Source organism: Lactuca virosa, chromosome 4 (assembly GCF_052849685.1).
Source record: "Lactuca virosa cultivar CGN04683 chromosome 4, Lactuca_virosa_CGN04683_v6, whole genome shotgun sequence".
Classification (NCBI taxonomy): Eukaryota; Viridiplantae; Streptophyta; class Magnoliopsida; order Asterales; family Asteraceae; genus Lactuca; species Lactuca virosa.
In genome coordinates, this window is record NC_136429.1 from 338,470,229 (window position 1) to 338,485,574 (window position 15,346).

At 35.3% G+C, this 15,346-nt stretch overlaps 1 pseudogene; it reads left to right on the plus strand.

Moving 5' to 3' along the window:
- The first annotated feature begins 8,119 nt into the window (after positions 1-8,119).
- Positions 8,120-12,888, plus strand: LOC145106176 (mannan endo-1,4-beta-mannosidase 5-like; annotated as a pseudogene).
- Positions 12,889-15,346: the final 2,458 nt, after the last annotated feature.

A 15,346-nucleotide genomic window follows, 5' to 3' on the forward strand; every position in this document is an offset into this window, starting at 1 on the left:
CAGAATTGAAGGAGGGGATTAGAATCAAGATCCTCTTATATATTACTCAAAGTGTCAAATAATTTTTTGCGGCTTTATGGAAATTGTCAAATAGCCCGTTATTTATTGATTCAAATTAATTCTAGTGAAATGCTTCTTTCTCGAAAGAGATAGTTCCACATGCATGGAAAGTCTTTGATCAACGCATACTCATGCGCATAACTTTTAAATATTCATCAACAAAACATATATAGCAGCCGAAACCCTGGATTTTTATAATGATTTATAGAGATAACATATAAAAAAAAATTGGATTATAAAAAAAAAATTGGAGAGCCGGGACTTGTTTAAGTCTTTGAATTTTCTCTTAGGTTAATTTTTCATATTTTGAAAACTGAAACGCACCGATTCAATCGGTTGAACTGAACCAGTCATAATACAACCGGTCAAAACAGGATTGCTTGTTCAAAAACAGGTAAAATTTGTCCAATAACCAAATTAATTTTCCTGTTTTCTTAAAGAAATAAGAAACATGGTACCAGTTAAATATGTAGCTTCCTACTATTGATGTAAATACACGCACGCTTCCCTTACATCATCCCATGTTTTCTTTAATGCACGCTTCTCTTAATATCAGCCTAGGACTGAGCATTTGAACATATGGACCGGACCAGACCGGTGAACCGGAGCGAACCGTTTTTTTGGACCTCCGGGCCGGTTCTCAGTTCTAGGATATGTGGGCGGTCCGGTCCGGTTTTTTTACCGGTAAAGTTCGGCCGGTTCCGGGTAAAAACCGGTTGGACCGACTTATTTATAAAAAAAGTTAGATTTTTAAACAAGCATATCTCATTCGTTTTAAGTTGGATTGATATGAAGTTTTTTCAACGTGTAATTTAGAGTTTGTATATGATTTTCGACTATGATTTTGTTGTTTTTGGTTTTATATTCAATAAGTTACAATCAATCAAAGTTGGGATATCAAAACTGAAATATTTTAGCTCTTCAGCAAAAAATTAAAATTTTGTATTCTGTAAAATTGTTTAAACAAGCATATCTCATTCGTTTTTAGTCGGATTGACATGTGATTTTTTCCAACGTGTAATTTAGTGTTTGTATATGATTTTAGACTATAATTTTGTTGTTTTGGTGTTATCTTCAGTGAGTTACAATCAATCAAAGTTAGAATATGAAATCTGAAATATTTCAGCTTTTCAGCAATAAATTAAAATTTTATATTCTGTAAAATTATTTAAACAAGCATATCTCATTCGTTTTTAGTCGGATTGACATGCGGTTTTTTTTCAGCGTGCAATTTAGAGTTTGTAGATGATTTTAGACTATAGTTTTGTTGTTTTTGATATTATATTCAATGAGTTACAATCAATCAAGGTTAGAATATCAAAGCTGAAATATTTCAGCTTTTCAACAATTATTTTATACAAGACAAAATTGCAAAAATGGTTCATGTGGTATGTATTTTTTTAGGGTTTTAGTCCAAACCCCGACATTTTTGGATTAGTGGTCCTTTTAAGCTAGTTTTGTTGTGTTTTTGGTCCCCCTGAATAGTGAAATGACTGTAATACCCTTGGGGTATTTATTTTCCATTTTTCTTTCATTTCTTTTTAAATCTAATATTAATTAATTTATTTAAAAAATTAAAAAAAATAAGAAGGGCCCATCTTCTCTCTCTCTCTCTCTCATTTGCTTTTCTTCTTCATCTCTCTAAAAAACATTCAAGAAACACTTGATCGGTTCCTTTCTACCCCCCAACAATCGAAATCCTAACTTTGTTTAGCCTCACCTGCATTTCTCGACATCAGCTACCGACCAAATATATTGAACCATTATAGGTGCCTTCAACCCTTTGTCTGCCTAGAAACTGTAAGCACATCAAACCCTCGCTCAATCCACGAAGCTTGAAGAACATAAACTGCTGCAGATGTTGGATCCAACCCTCAAGAATTTCTTCTAGATTCATCTAAAAAAATAAAAGATCTCTAACAGAGATTATCCCTTCACAACCTCTAATTGAAGCACTAAAACTCAATCCCATTCAAAATTGAAACTTATGTTAAAAACCATGACTCAAAACTTGGATCCATCTTCTTCACCTGTAAGAACCCATTTAATAGAATCCTCAATCGATTGAAGGCTCAAAGAAAACACCTTGAGAAAGCAAGGGGTAGGTGTAACGAGCGTCTAGATCGGTTCCAAAATGAACCTTAGACTACCGGTTGTAAAACATCAAATAGGCGACGACCATTGAAGTGTCGGTGGCGAGAATTCTGGGCCAGATTTGGGAGGCAGTGAAGCAAATGTCAAAAAAGAAAGAACGAAAATGGTCAAAATGACAATTGACCAAAAAGAAAAAAATTTACTAAGTAAAAATTCAACTTTTTGTTCCCAGTTTGTCATTATAAAGTTCTTTTATATTTGGTATTATGTGCTACAAATGGCAAAACATTAAAATATGTAATTAGCAATGTTAATATGGACTTATTTAACTATATATTTTAGGCCATTATCTTAATATATTTGATTAAAAAGTTATATTTTTAGATATATGAAACTTAATATGATTGAAAATGTTCAGTTATAGTTAAAATGAGAGTTGGGATACAAAAGGAAAAGTACAAAGTTGAAAAGGACACAAAAAGGATGTTGTTGGTAGCTTGACCCATCCTCAGTGTTTTGACCATATCTCATGACTCGTAAATCTGATTGACAAGATTCAAAATGATCTGGAAATCATACAAAATTTCAGACTACTTTCTTGTTTGTGAAAAAGTCTGGTTCTCAGTGCCCATGTCTTGGCAAGCCAATTCCACTGCGTGGCAAATCCAGTTTTCGCATGGTCGCGAAGTTTCAATCTACCACGATGTGGCAAGTTGTTGGCCACGTCGTGGCGCCGAAAAATCTATAAAAACAAGCTATTTCCAACTCTAATTGGTGTGCAGCTCTTGGGGGGGGGGTGGGGGCTATAGAGGGGACTTTTACTTCGTTTTGAAGTCCACAAACCCTCTAAGTGTCGATTTTGAAGCTAAAGATTCAATTGGAGTAAGGATTTGAAGATTCAAGCACTAATACATCGAGATTTCACTTCACATTTGTTTGATGATCGTGTATTACAATCTTTTGTTGATTTTTTCTGCTTTAGTTTACAGAATATGGTGTAACACTACTAGAAAAACAGTCTTTTACGACGCGCAATGCGCGTTGTAAAACACTCAGACGACGCGCAAATGCGCGTCAAGGAAGGCCCTGTCATAACGAGAGACGACGCGCTTTTTCGCGTCGTCTCTTTACGACGCGCTCTTACGTGTCGTAACCTTACGACACACATTTACGACGCGCATTGCTTATCATTAAAGCCCCTGTCATAAAGAAAGACGACACACATTTTTGCGTGTCATAAAGTTAAATGTTTTAAAAATTATATATTTTGATAAATTTACTAATTTTCAAATTCAATAACACATTAAAAATCTCATAATACAAAATAAAATACCATAAATAACAAAGATAATTCATTTCACTAATATGTCAAATACAAATAATTATTCCAATAGTGAGTAAATGTTATAAAAAAATGAACTCAAGAGAAGCGGAAATTATATACAATTGCATTATCTAGCTTACTATGTGCCAACAACTCTCTGTGTGTTTGCTTTTGCTTGAGTCTCGTTTGCTCCAAAGCTTCTAGCCATGCCAAAGTATGATATCTTAGGGTTCATGTCCAAATCAAGTAAAACATTGCTAGCTTAAATTCATCAAGTCCTTGGCGTGAAGTCTTAGATAGAAGCTTAACTGCAATCTCCAATCCTTCTAGTTGACCCTAAAGATCATTATTGGCCATTTAGCAGGATCAACCTGCCAAAATTGGATAAGTTAAGAATATGTAACAAGATTAGTGAAAAGACATAAATTCCCCTACCTTGTATTCAACAGTAGCAATGTTTTGGCGGGAACTAGAATTGAAGAAGAATTGGAATCTATCACGCGTTTGATTGGCAGAAGATCCAACTACAAAATTTGATGATAACCAGCATACTACAACGTTAATAATGGGGCTTAGATTGCGTATGCTTGTATATTTGTAGAAATTGGAATTGAAATAACATGAATTTATGGAAGCACTGGTAGGATTTTGTGAATCAAATGGAATTCAATTCCAATTCCTGAGGAATCCAACCAACTCAAAAGGTAAGGTATTTACAAGAAAACCAAAGGTAATAATATAACAATGTACCTCCTCTTATCGCCCATGCGCGTACAAGAGTGGTCTCCACCTAAATTAATAACCAAAAATATATGCCCAAACTCAAATGGATTACTTTTTTTAAAAATTGGATTAACTAAGAGCTTTCAACCAAAATATAAACAACTATAAAAGGACCCCATGGGCTTAATCTCCACAAAATAATTAAGCGGCAAATTAGTCTCGATAAACAAAAAATGGGGATAAAATAACAAGTAGTATGCTGATACCTCTTCTGAGCATATTATATTATAACATTACATACAACATACTCTTTCCTTTTGTACTTTGATATAACTAACTAACTACCCAATGAAAGAAACAAATGGGAAGTATGCTGATACCTCTTCTGAGGATCCACCACTGAATAAGTTTGCTCAACCCCGATGCGCTCTTCCTTCTGCAGCTTATCAAACTTCTCTTCTCTTGCAGTCGTAACATCTTGGATTACCTTCAGCCGGTCCTTAAAGACTTGTATGTTCATCTTGTTGTTTTTTTGGTTAGGTATGGAGTGGACTGGACCAGAAGAAGACATAAAAACATTGTTATTTGAATTAAGTTAAAACAAATGTAGTCATACCCATTACAAAAAAAAGTCAACAACCTTCACAAAATGCAAAAATATGTATTACTCAGTTTAGACTTCGAGAATGTTTATGACTTTTGTTTCACTAAAAATTGGGTTCACGACATTGCATCTGATTTCTTTTGTTTCTATATATAATTTGTTGAATATTTGGGTTTCAGAACTCTTGAAAACCAAAAAAAACATTGAAAACAAACCTCATGGATTGTCGAGCTTCATTCAGTGACAGTTCTTAACACACGTCCCTATACCAAGTTCTGCAAAATATCAATACATAAAGAATCAGTTTTTATATTATTTTTTATTATGAGAAGCTAAAAAAATAATTATACTTATTAGACATTATACTTTTGAAATCTAGGTGAATATGACATATGTACCTGTGAGACGATGTTAGTATTCCACATCTAGAGCAGCAACCATTTATTGGTGAGAAAATTACATTCACGGGAGCAAGGGATCTGTTAAGATTAAAAAAAATATTAAACCAAAAACGACCATTAAATTAGTAAAAAAAATCACTTACTTTCAATTGTTCTATCTGAACTTCAACATATCAAAATGTAGTTGTACCTATCACAAAAATCATGTTTTTGAGCATTATCTTGAAATTCATGCTCTTCATCTTAACTTGATTCATGTGTTTTTTTTTCAAATGGCAGTTCTAAACTCTTGTATAGTAGATGAAAAAATAGACAGCAACAGGAACGATGAATATAGACATAGATTTGAGACCTCACAGAAATATACAATTAAAAAACATCATTTTGAAGATTGTGAAAATGGAAAAACACTTTTCATTTATGAGTTTCAACAGATTTGGTAGTCTTTACCTTAAGTGGTAACTATAAGACTTTGATTATAAAATTAACGCTTGATTCACCCTTATATGGTTACCCTTTTTATCATCATCTTCACTGCCAGTTTCCATATCCTTGCCAAAACTGTTATAATGAAAAACATTAATTTTGTTATCCAATATGTTCACTTCAGTAAACATTAGTATTGTATAATTTTGACTCACAAACAAATCATAATAATTTAAATGGGCCAAAAACAACTAAACCAAATGAAGAAAACAGACTTCTCTTCACTCTACAACTTCAAGACTTCAAAAATGGCCCAGAAGACAAATAAAGCTAAAATATCAAAGACGGGCATAAACAAAGGACTATTTCTGCCAAAAAAAAAAGAAGTTCACTGTTGCTAACTTAGGATATATATATATATATATATATATATATATATATATATATATATATATATATATATATATATATATATATATATATATATATATATATAAGGAAAAGGAAAAGGAAAAGGAAAGGGGTTTTAATCACTTACAGCCTTCTGCACGGATTCGTTTGTGACTCTTGGGGAGGACTTCCTTGAAACCTGAGCAACAACATTGGCTGAGAAGAATGCTTCGTCTTTGTGACCAGCTAGATAACCAACAAGATCATTAGCCCAGATGTTCCTTCCATCAACAACTCCAGCAAAAAGGTATTTTCCTGATAGGAAGTTGCTCTTGATCAAGTGAAGAGTCTTTTCACCACGGATCAAATCAAAAGTGAAACCAACAACTCCAGGCAATGAAGTTAGGGTTTTGAATGCTTCAGCTGGAATATCAGCAAAGTAGGTGGCAACAATAACATTAAGACCAGAGCAGGTTGATTCTAGCTCAGAGTAAGCCTTGGTGAAAGCTTCCATTTGGTACCCCTCAAGATCCTTCACAATGGTAGCCTCGTCAACCTGGATCCATGTAGCACCTGCTTCCTTTAACTCAACAATCACTTCCCTGCAGGGGTAATTCTTGTTGTAATGAAACTGGGATTCTACTTTATTGTAAAGAACATGAAAATGATTAGGAAAAAGAAGCATACTTGTAGATTGGAAGGATTTTATCAAGAAGAGACAGAAGATCAATGGTTTTCTCGACACCCTTTGCGGGTTTTGACAACAATAAGTAGCTGACTGGGCCAACAAAGACCGGGACAGTTTCAACTCCAAACTGCATTACAAACAACCAACCAACATATTAACAAAAAAAAATTACTAAATCCTGTTTAAAAGAATCCGGAAAGAGCATATCAAAAACTCATACAGCCTTAGCATCCTTGTATTCGGTCACAGCCTTAGCCTTGTGAGAAGCATCAGTATTAATAATTCTTTCTTGCGTTCTTCTATTAATGACTCATATACTGCCTTCACTCCCTGTTTAATAAAATGTTGAGAAAAAATCAATATTTTTAGAAAACAGGACCAAAGGGTTGTTTCTTTTTTACACACTAAGCTTATTAAGTGAAAGAAACACAACCCTTAAATCTTTAAGAAAGATCAGAGAGTAAACCTGAGTTGAGGTTGTCTTTCATATGTTCCCAGTTATGCATTCCACAGTACTTTTGTAAGCCAAATCTTCATGCATACCATCTTGTGAATACCTTCTAAACAAACCCTGGACAATGCCATGCATAACACCAAGCAAAAAAGATTATTGATTTTATATGTTATACAAAAAAATATTAACCTCAATTCAGATTGTCTTTCAGTTTACGTAATTATCTGTGTAGGTCAGAGAGACTGTTCAACATATAATAAAAACATATTACCTTCTCTTGAGCATTTCCACAAACACTTAATGTGCACTTTACTTTAGCATATTAACAGTTTCTAGAGTATTTTTTTCAACCGACATGCAGCCAACTAAGCTGAAACACCGACATGTACGGATAACCAGTTCGGGTTTCGCCTTGATTTTGGAGTTGTTGTTGGGCGTGTTTGATGAACTTGTTAGAATAAACCTAGATATGTGAAAAGATGATGAATAAATAAGTAAATACCCAAAATAAATGACGATGAAGATGAGAAACACATGGATTGCAGTTACCTTCCCCTGCTACAACTAAGAAACTTGTCGACCTCTTTCACCATTTTCCCTCAATAGGAGCTACAGTAAATAACGACTCACAGCCTTGCTCCTAAAAAAATATAATCGTATAGTGTAGTTTGTACTATGTAGTGATTGTGTGCGACAGATCAAAACAAAAAGAAAACGTAAAGTACTCTAATAAGAGAAGGAAGAAGATACAGAACAAGATAAGAACAAGTGTGGTGTGGACTTACAAGTAAGGCTGTAGAGGGGTGAATAGGAGGCTGAGATCGATCCCGAGCGATGACAGAAGTTCAGCTACCCAGGAAGATGCTAAGACCGAAGAAGAACTCTTTTATGATGTTCAGCATCACGAGCGATTACAAGAAAGGCGCGAGTGTTTAAGCCCTTTAAGGTTTATGAGATGGCGCAGGTGTTTAAGCCCTTTAGGGTTTATGTTTTCCTGTGTGTACCAAAGATTTTGCAAGAAAGGCGAGGCGAGTGACCGGAATTCTCAACCTCTGTGCACACAGCAGGTTCATCCGACTCCAACGTATTAGCGACCGATTGTTATTACGATTTAAGTGAGATATGCGAAGGGAGATCTTTATGAAATCGCAGGTTGGGTTTTAGGTTAGAGAGAGAGAGAAAGGAAGACGAAGACCCTAGGCTTCCTTCTTGATAATTGGAAGCGGAGGGGGTTTTAATTTTTCACGGCGGGGTTTTAGTTTTTGGGATTTCATTTCCCGCTTAAAACGCATGTTTTATTAAAAAAATATAAAGCGACAGTGTTACATGACGCACATTTTATGATGGGCGTCCTCCGTATTTCTTTTTTTCTTTTCTGACACTAATTTCAGGGCACGCACAAATGCGTGTCCTCTATCATTCAAATTTTAGAAGAGATGACATTATTTTTAGGGCGCACGCTTTTGCGTATCGTAAATCACTGCGTGTCATTGTTTGCGTGTCGTAAAAGGCTGTTTTTCTAGTAGTGTAAAAACCTTTATTTTCACTAGATATCAATGAACCCTCGTTGATATGTTTTGATTTCGTTAGTAGGATTAATTGAGTTTGGTTTTTACTCATGTTCGATTGACTGCTTTACCTTTCATGTTAAAGTTATGATTTTTATTGTTTATTACTGAGTATTATTATGATTAGATGATCATTCTATCTTGATGTACTTGGATCATATGAATCTATGATCATTAGGTTTGTATGACTGGGACTTTGATCATAAGCCTAGGGTTAGATAATATTAATCGGTGACTTTGATAGTATTAGAGAGCATTAGATATCCATGTTATGCTTAAATTTATTGTCATGATAATTAATAAGAAATCATTAGATCATATCGTTCATAATTCGTATATATCTAATTAATTATGTGTTCACTAATTGCATGATCATTATATTAGTTGTTCATTAATTATTAGTATTAAGAAATCCGATCAAGATAACTAGTCATATTACAATTCGGTAATCAATTCATTAATCCATTGCACTTCTAATAAACCAAACATAAAAACTTGGGGGATTCGTTTTCTAGTGGAACTACTTATTTATTGTTTCCATTTAGTTCTCGTTTCATTTGATTAATAGAGTGTTTTAACTAGTTTAAATTAGTTTGCACAAAAACCCATTTTTACTTTACTGATATTAATTTAATTAACATTTGAATTAGTTGATCTAAATCATTCGTGTTCCCTATGCTCGACACCCTTTCTTACCTTAAACAATATTACTTCACGAGTAGGTACACTGACTATTTGTGTTTAAGACTAGTTAAGATTTGATTGGACTTTATAAATTTAAAACTAGTGCAAATAAAACACATCAAGTTTTTGGCGCCGTTGCCGGGGATCGGTTTGCGTTTAGTTCATATTTTTTTTATTTTCTGATTAAATTTTATTTTTAACTTAAGTTTTTTTTATTATATATTATGTATTTTCCAAATCTCGAAGCTCTTGATGTTTTCCTTGAGGAAGTGGTATAGGAACTAGAACAGGAAGATGAGGGGTATAACTCAGAAAAAGATTTGAAGAGGTTTGGAATATGGTTAGATCACATCTTGCCTGACAAAACTGAACAAACTGAGTTACATAAACAAGAGCTAGAAGAGGAGGAAATTAATCCAGACAAAAATTTAGAGGAGCTGGAAAGATTGCTAGAAGACGACTCGTATAAAGAACAACAAGTTGAATTGAAGGATCCACACCGTGGTGTGACCATTACCACGACGTGGACCCCTACTTTTTCGGTTTGTGTTTCGAAGCATGGGGTGACGATTCTATCTTTGGAGAAAGTTTTGAATTTCGATCCATTTCTAATGAGTGTCTAACCGGTTCCAACTGTGGTCAAAGTTCTTGGATTATATGGATTCAAGCACGTTTGGACAATTTTAGAAGCAAATAGTCAAATTTTACGAATTGGTCCAAAAAGAATATTATATGGAACGGATGGATTGCAATCGATTTTATTAGAAGTTTATTAAGTTGAGAGTCCAGCTCAAGACTCGCACAAAAAGAAGCGCTTATCGGGAGGCAACCCGACTTTTAAATTAGTTTTCATTTTCTTTTCTTTTTCTTTTAGTTTTTATTTTATTTTTTTAGTTTTAGTTTTATTTTTGAATAAAAGTGCTATTGATGATTCTTATTTTTGTTGCAAGAGAAGTTTTAGCTATGAAATTGATGATGGACAAAAATTGAAGCGTTGGGTGGAGTATTACAAGAAGAAGGCAAGAAGCGTGACACACACATAAGTGTGGGGTATACATTCAACATGGAGCTAAAACTGAGGAGTCTTTTGTGCTATCAATGCTATATATGAGAATAAATTGATACAAGGGACCAGTCGAGAAACTAGCTACTTCAAGACTAGTCGATTCATTTAGCGATGAAGAATTAAGAGTTTTCACGAAGACACGGCACAAGCCTAGCTAACCCGCAATGCGATTTACTATTACATCGCGACTGATTTTCCCGACATGAACACCAGAATATGCCAATCCTATTTGCGTGTTTCGACGGTATTTTACATCACAATCTTATTTTCAGAAGACCATTTCACGCCAATTCTCACTGTGCATTGCGAAGAAAAATTATACATGATTTCTCTTTAGTTTATTCCAGATACCACGCCATGGCCAACAACTTGCCACAACATGGCAACGCCCCAACTAGATTTTTGAGATGTGAAGTTTAGATGCCCGCTTCTTATTTTGTTGCCAAGAGTCCATCAATTTCAGCAAAGATGTTAAAATTCTGGAGTGTTCCAACAGACAAAGTCAAGTTTAGTATCGATAAGCAACCCACGACAGTCATCGTGACTACATAAGCAAGGCAAGTTTGTTCATTTTCTTCTTCTTTTACTTTATAAGCTTTTAGTTGTTTTTATACAATAAGGGCATTGTATAATTTAAATGTGGGGTAGGGGATCGAATTAAAGGAAAATAGCATGCTAGAAAAAAATATATATGCTAGATTTAAAAAAATGAAAAAACATAAACTTGAAAAAATTATAATTTAGAACTAAATTAGAGCTAAAAATATACTTTATATAATAATATGTATGATGCTATATTAGAGCTAAAAATAACAGTTATTGCTATTTAATGCATTTAGCCGAATGATTGGCTAAATATAATAAATATCAGTGTACTTTCATTATTATATGTAAATACACCATCATACTTTTTATAATTTTTAATAAAATACATTGATAAATAAAAGTAAATATTTCAAGTTTTTAAAATGAAAGTAAATATTTTTTTTAAATGAAAGTAAATATTTCAGTGTACTTTCATTATATTTTATTAAATGTAATAAATATCAGTGTACTTTCATTATTATATGTAAATACAACATCATACTTTTTATAATTTTTAATAAAATACATTGATAAATAAAAGTAAATATTTCAAGTTTTTAAAATGAAAGTAAATATATATTTTTTAAATGAAAGTAAGAATTCCGTGTTCTAGAAATTACATGAAAGGTCCATGTCCTAAATAAAGTAATTGTATGGATTAGGGATGAGCAGCGGAAGTGGGTACTTGCTTTCGGAACCGACACCGACTCGGAACTGCCAGTTCTGGTTCCTACAGTTTCGGAACTGCCTTAAGCGGTCCGGTTTCGGTTATCATTTTTACGAAACTGATACCCATTATATACCCGCCTGTTACAAGAATCTTTAAACATTAATATATGGAAGAACAGTTAATGTAAGTGACTGCATGTAAAGATATAAATTACAAGAATCTTTAAACATTAATATATATTATAAGGAATTGTAATTTATATATAAATTCTAACCACGACATACATTTCGTTGCAGGTTTGGGTTCAAGAAATGGCTTTGTTCGTCAAATCATTGGATAGACACCATCTGTTGGAGGTTGGCATGGAAGGGTTTTATGGTGACACAATGCCTGAACGAAAGTAGATAAACCCCGGTTACCAAGTTGGAACTGATTTCCTCAGCAATAATCTTGTTAGTGGAATCGATTTTGCCACTATACATGCATATCCTGATCAATGGTAATATTTTCAATAACATTAAACAAGAGCATTCATGATCTATAAATAGAAAAAAGCCATATATGTAACTAAAAGAGGGTATTTCAGGTAACTATTCATATTTTGGTTATGCTACAGGTTGTCTGGACAAAATGAAGAGTCACAAATGGCATTTATGCAAAGATGGTTGTGGAGTCATTACCAGGATTCAAAAACTATCCTTAAGAAACCACTTATGATTGCTGAATTTGGGAAGTCTAGCAAAGATCCATAATATAACATTAACAAAAGGGACTCGTACTTGAATGTTGTTTATAGAAACATTTATATGATGGCCAGAACTGGAGGAACTGTTGGTGGTGGTTTATTGTGGCAGCTTATGGCGGATGGAATGGGTTCTTACTGCGATGGATATGAAATAACCTTGTCAGAAAATCCATCAACAAGCAACATCATTTCTCAGCAATCTCAAGCCATGAGCACGTTGTCTCATTTGCTAAGAATTGCATCTGAAAATGTTCCTTCCGGCAAAAATCATAAACTCCAACTTGATCATATTAAAGGTCGTTCCTCTAAGACAAACCATCATGGTCGTCGCATCCACAACATCATCATCCACCTCACGTCCTACCTCCTCCCACTAGTTCCATGCCCTGTTCTTCAAAAGGCATGAAGCAAATCTGACCTTCGACTCCTCGGGGCAGAAACTCATCCTGAACGCATTAGCCATATCCGCTAACTACCTCATACTAGAAATGGGGTCCTTCTCCCCATTGAACGGGGGAGCTCCACACGCACGGAACTCACGGAAAGAAAGAGTGCGAGCTCCAACGATAGCCATAACCCCAGAACGGAACGCGCCCAAGCGTTCATTCAAAATCTCCAGAATCCCCTCCTTGACCGTACCAAAGATCACAGGAGTCTGCTCCAAAATACCACGGGTAATCTCCGACGAGATGAACTCCCGCATCTGCTCACTAATTGGCTCAGTACCTGCACCTGAGCCGAAACTAGAACATGAACCTCCTCCCTAAGTGCTCATCACCAAACTGAAATACGACATGCAAATAATAAGAATATACTCAAGAATCCTGATCCGACAAACTTCCTAGATTCTCCAAGACACTCCCCGATTCGAGTATGGATGTTGTGCTGTCAGGAATCATCCTGAATCCTCTAAGTCACCTCCTCAAACTGATGCACACATTGATCAATAAACAGGGGAACTAAACCCACCGAAGCATTTCCTAGGTTTTCCTAGGTTCCCAACCTCACCCTGCCCTCAGCTGCTGAAAGGCTCCTACCAATGTCTACGAACTACCTCATGAACATAGTCACATGCAACAGAGATCAGATAATCCTTCGAGTAGAAGAATCAACCCTAGAACGGTTTGACTCAGACAAGAGTTGCGTAATAGGGTCCGATCTATCACTCTGAGATTAGTAGTTGATCCACATCGCTAAGAGTCCTACAAAGCACAAAGCAAGCAGCATTTGGGCAACGGAAAATCTAACCAACATACACTAATCAAGCCACTCTATCGACTTATCTAAAAAAACCATACTAGCATGCAATCCAAAAAGCTCATACAATCAAGCATATAAAGGAATCTCTCCTTTCATAAAATCATGAGCAGATCCTTAGCCCTAATCTAGCATGCAATTCTCATAATCATATCATATATCATAATTAACATGTATTGGTATTCTGGGAACAACTTACGTGAGCTCGACCGATTGCACACATCACACCCATTTCTTTGATTAGAAACCCCTTTAATAAAACATTTATTTTATGAAAATTTTCACCAAACCCTCAGTTTGAGTTCAGGCGCTACCGAGAGTATGCCCTGAATCCCTCAAACCAAGGCTTTGATACCACCTTGTAACATCCCAAAATACGAAGGTAAAAATTTCATTTTTAAAACATCCAAAACACCCATTTATCATTTACTCAAATCCTTAAAGATATTTTATAATAAAAACAGTTATCAGAGTACAATCCCAAAATGTTAAGATTGCGGAAAATATGGGTGTATGCGCTGCAATCAAGCCGGGCCCTTTCCTTTCGAACCGGAAGTACCTGAAACCATAAACAAAAACTTTAAGCACAAAGCTTAGTGAGTTCCCCCAAATACCACATACCTTACATAACATACGAGTCATACATATAAAACATGCAATAGGAGGTGCTATGTGCCAATCATAGTCTTGCCAGTATGCCACGAGCCGTATCATGGTCTTTTCTTGCTAGGTCGACGCCAAAACCCTGGGTATTACAGAAACGTGCCAGGAGCCACCTCTTGGTCTTCCATGCAAGCATCATAGATAAAACTAGCATACAATCTACAACTAACTATCTACTTAACTGCCAAGGTCGGAACCCTGGTCTTGCGTACTCATTTGCCAAGATCCATCTCTGGGTCTTTCATACAAATGCCAAGGGCCACCCTCTGGTCTTCCTATAATACATATGCCAATGGGTTGGCATTAGTCCCTTCAACCCATAGTACAGTGAGGAGACTCACCTCAGACAGCTGAAACCCACAGATAAAAATCTGACTGCAGATCCGCTACAATCCACACGCTATCAAATACTAAAATGATAACCCATTAATAATTATATCCTGACTCACACATAGAGTCCAAATTAGGGTAAAAGACCTTTTTATCCTTCCTCTAACTTGGCCCAAGGCCAAGGCCCAATCCAAATGTCCAAAAGCCTAAAATCCAAAATAAGCATCTAACGCCCAAATATGGCTCAATTTTCCAAATTGGGCCCAATCGCTTTCATGGACCTTTTCCCAAGAAGTCCAGTAAAATCTTAATAGCCCAACCCATGAATTCTGATGGCCCGAAATGGCCCAAGACAACCAAGCCCACTCAAGCCCAAAACTGAAGCCCAAACAAAAGAAACCCATCCTGCTGAGTACACGGGAAGTACTTAGCATGTACGCTTTGCGTATAGCATGAAAGGCTTGTACGCGCAGCGTACAAACTTGTACGCACAGCGTATTCACCAACATGGCCAACGTTTCCATTTTAGATCTTAACCCATTAAGACTTTGATCCAAACTCATATTTCACTCCCTCAATGTGGTTAATCACATAAAGTTGCCAACTTTATGTGC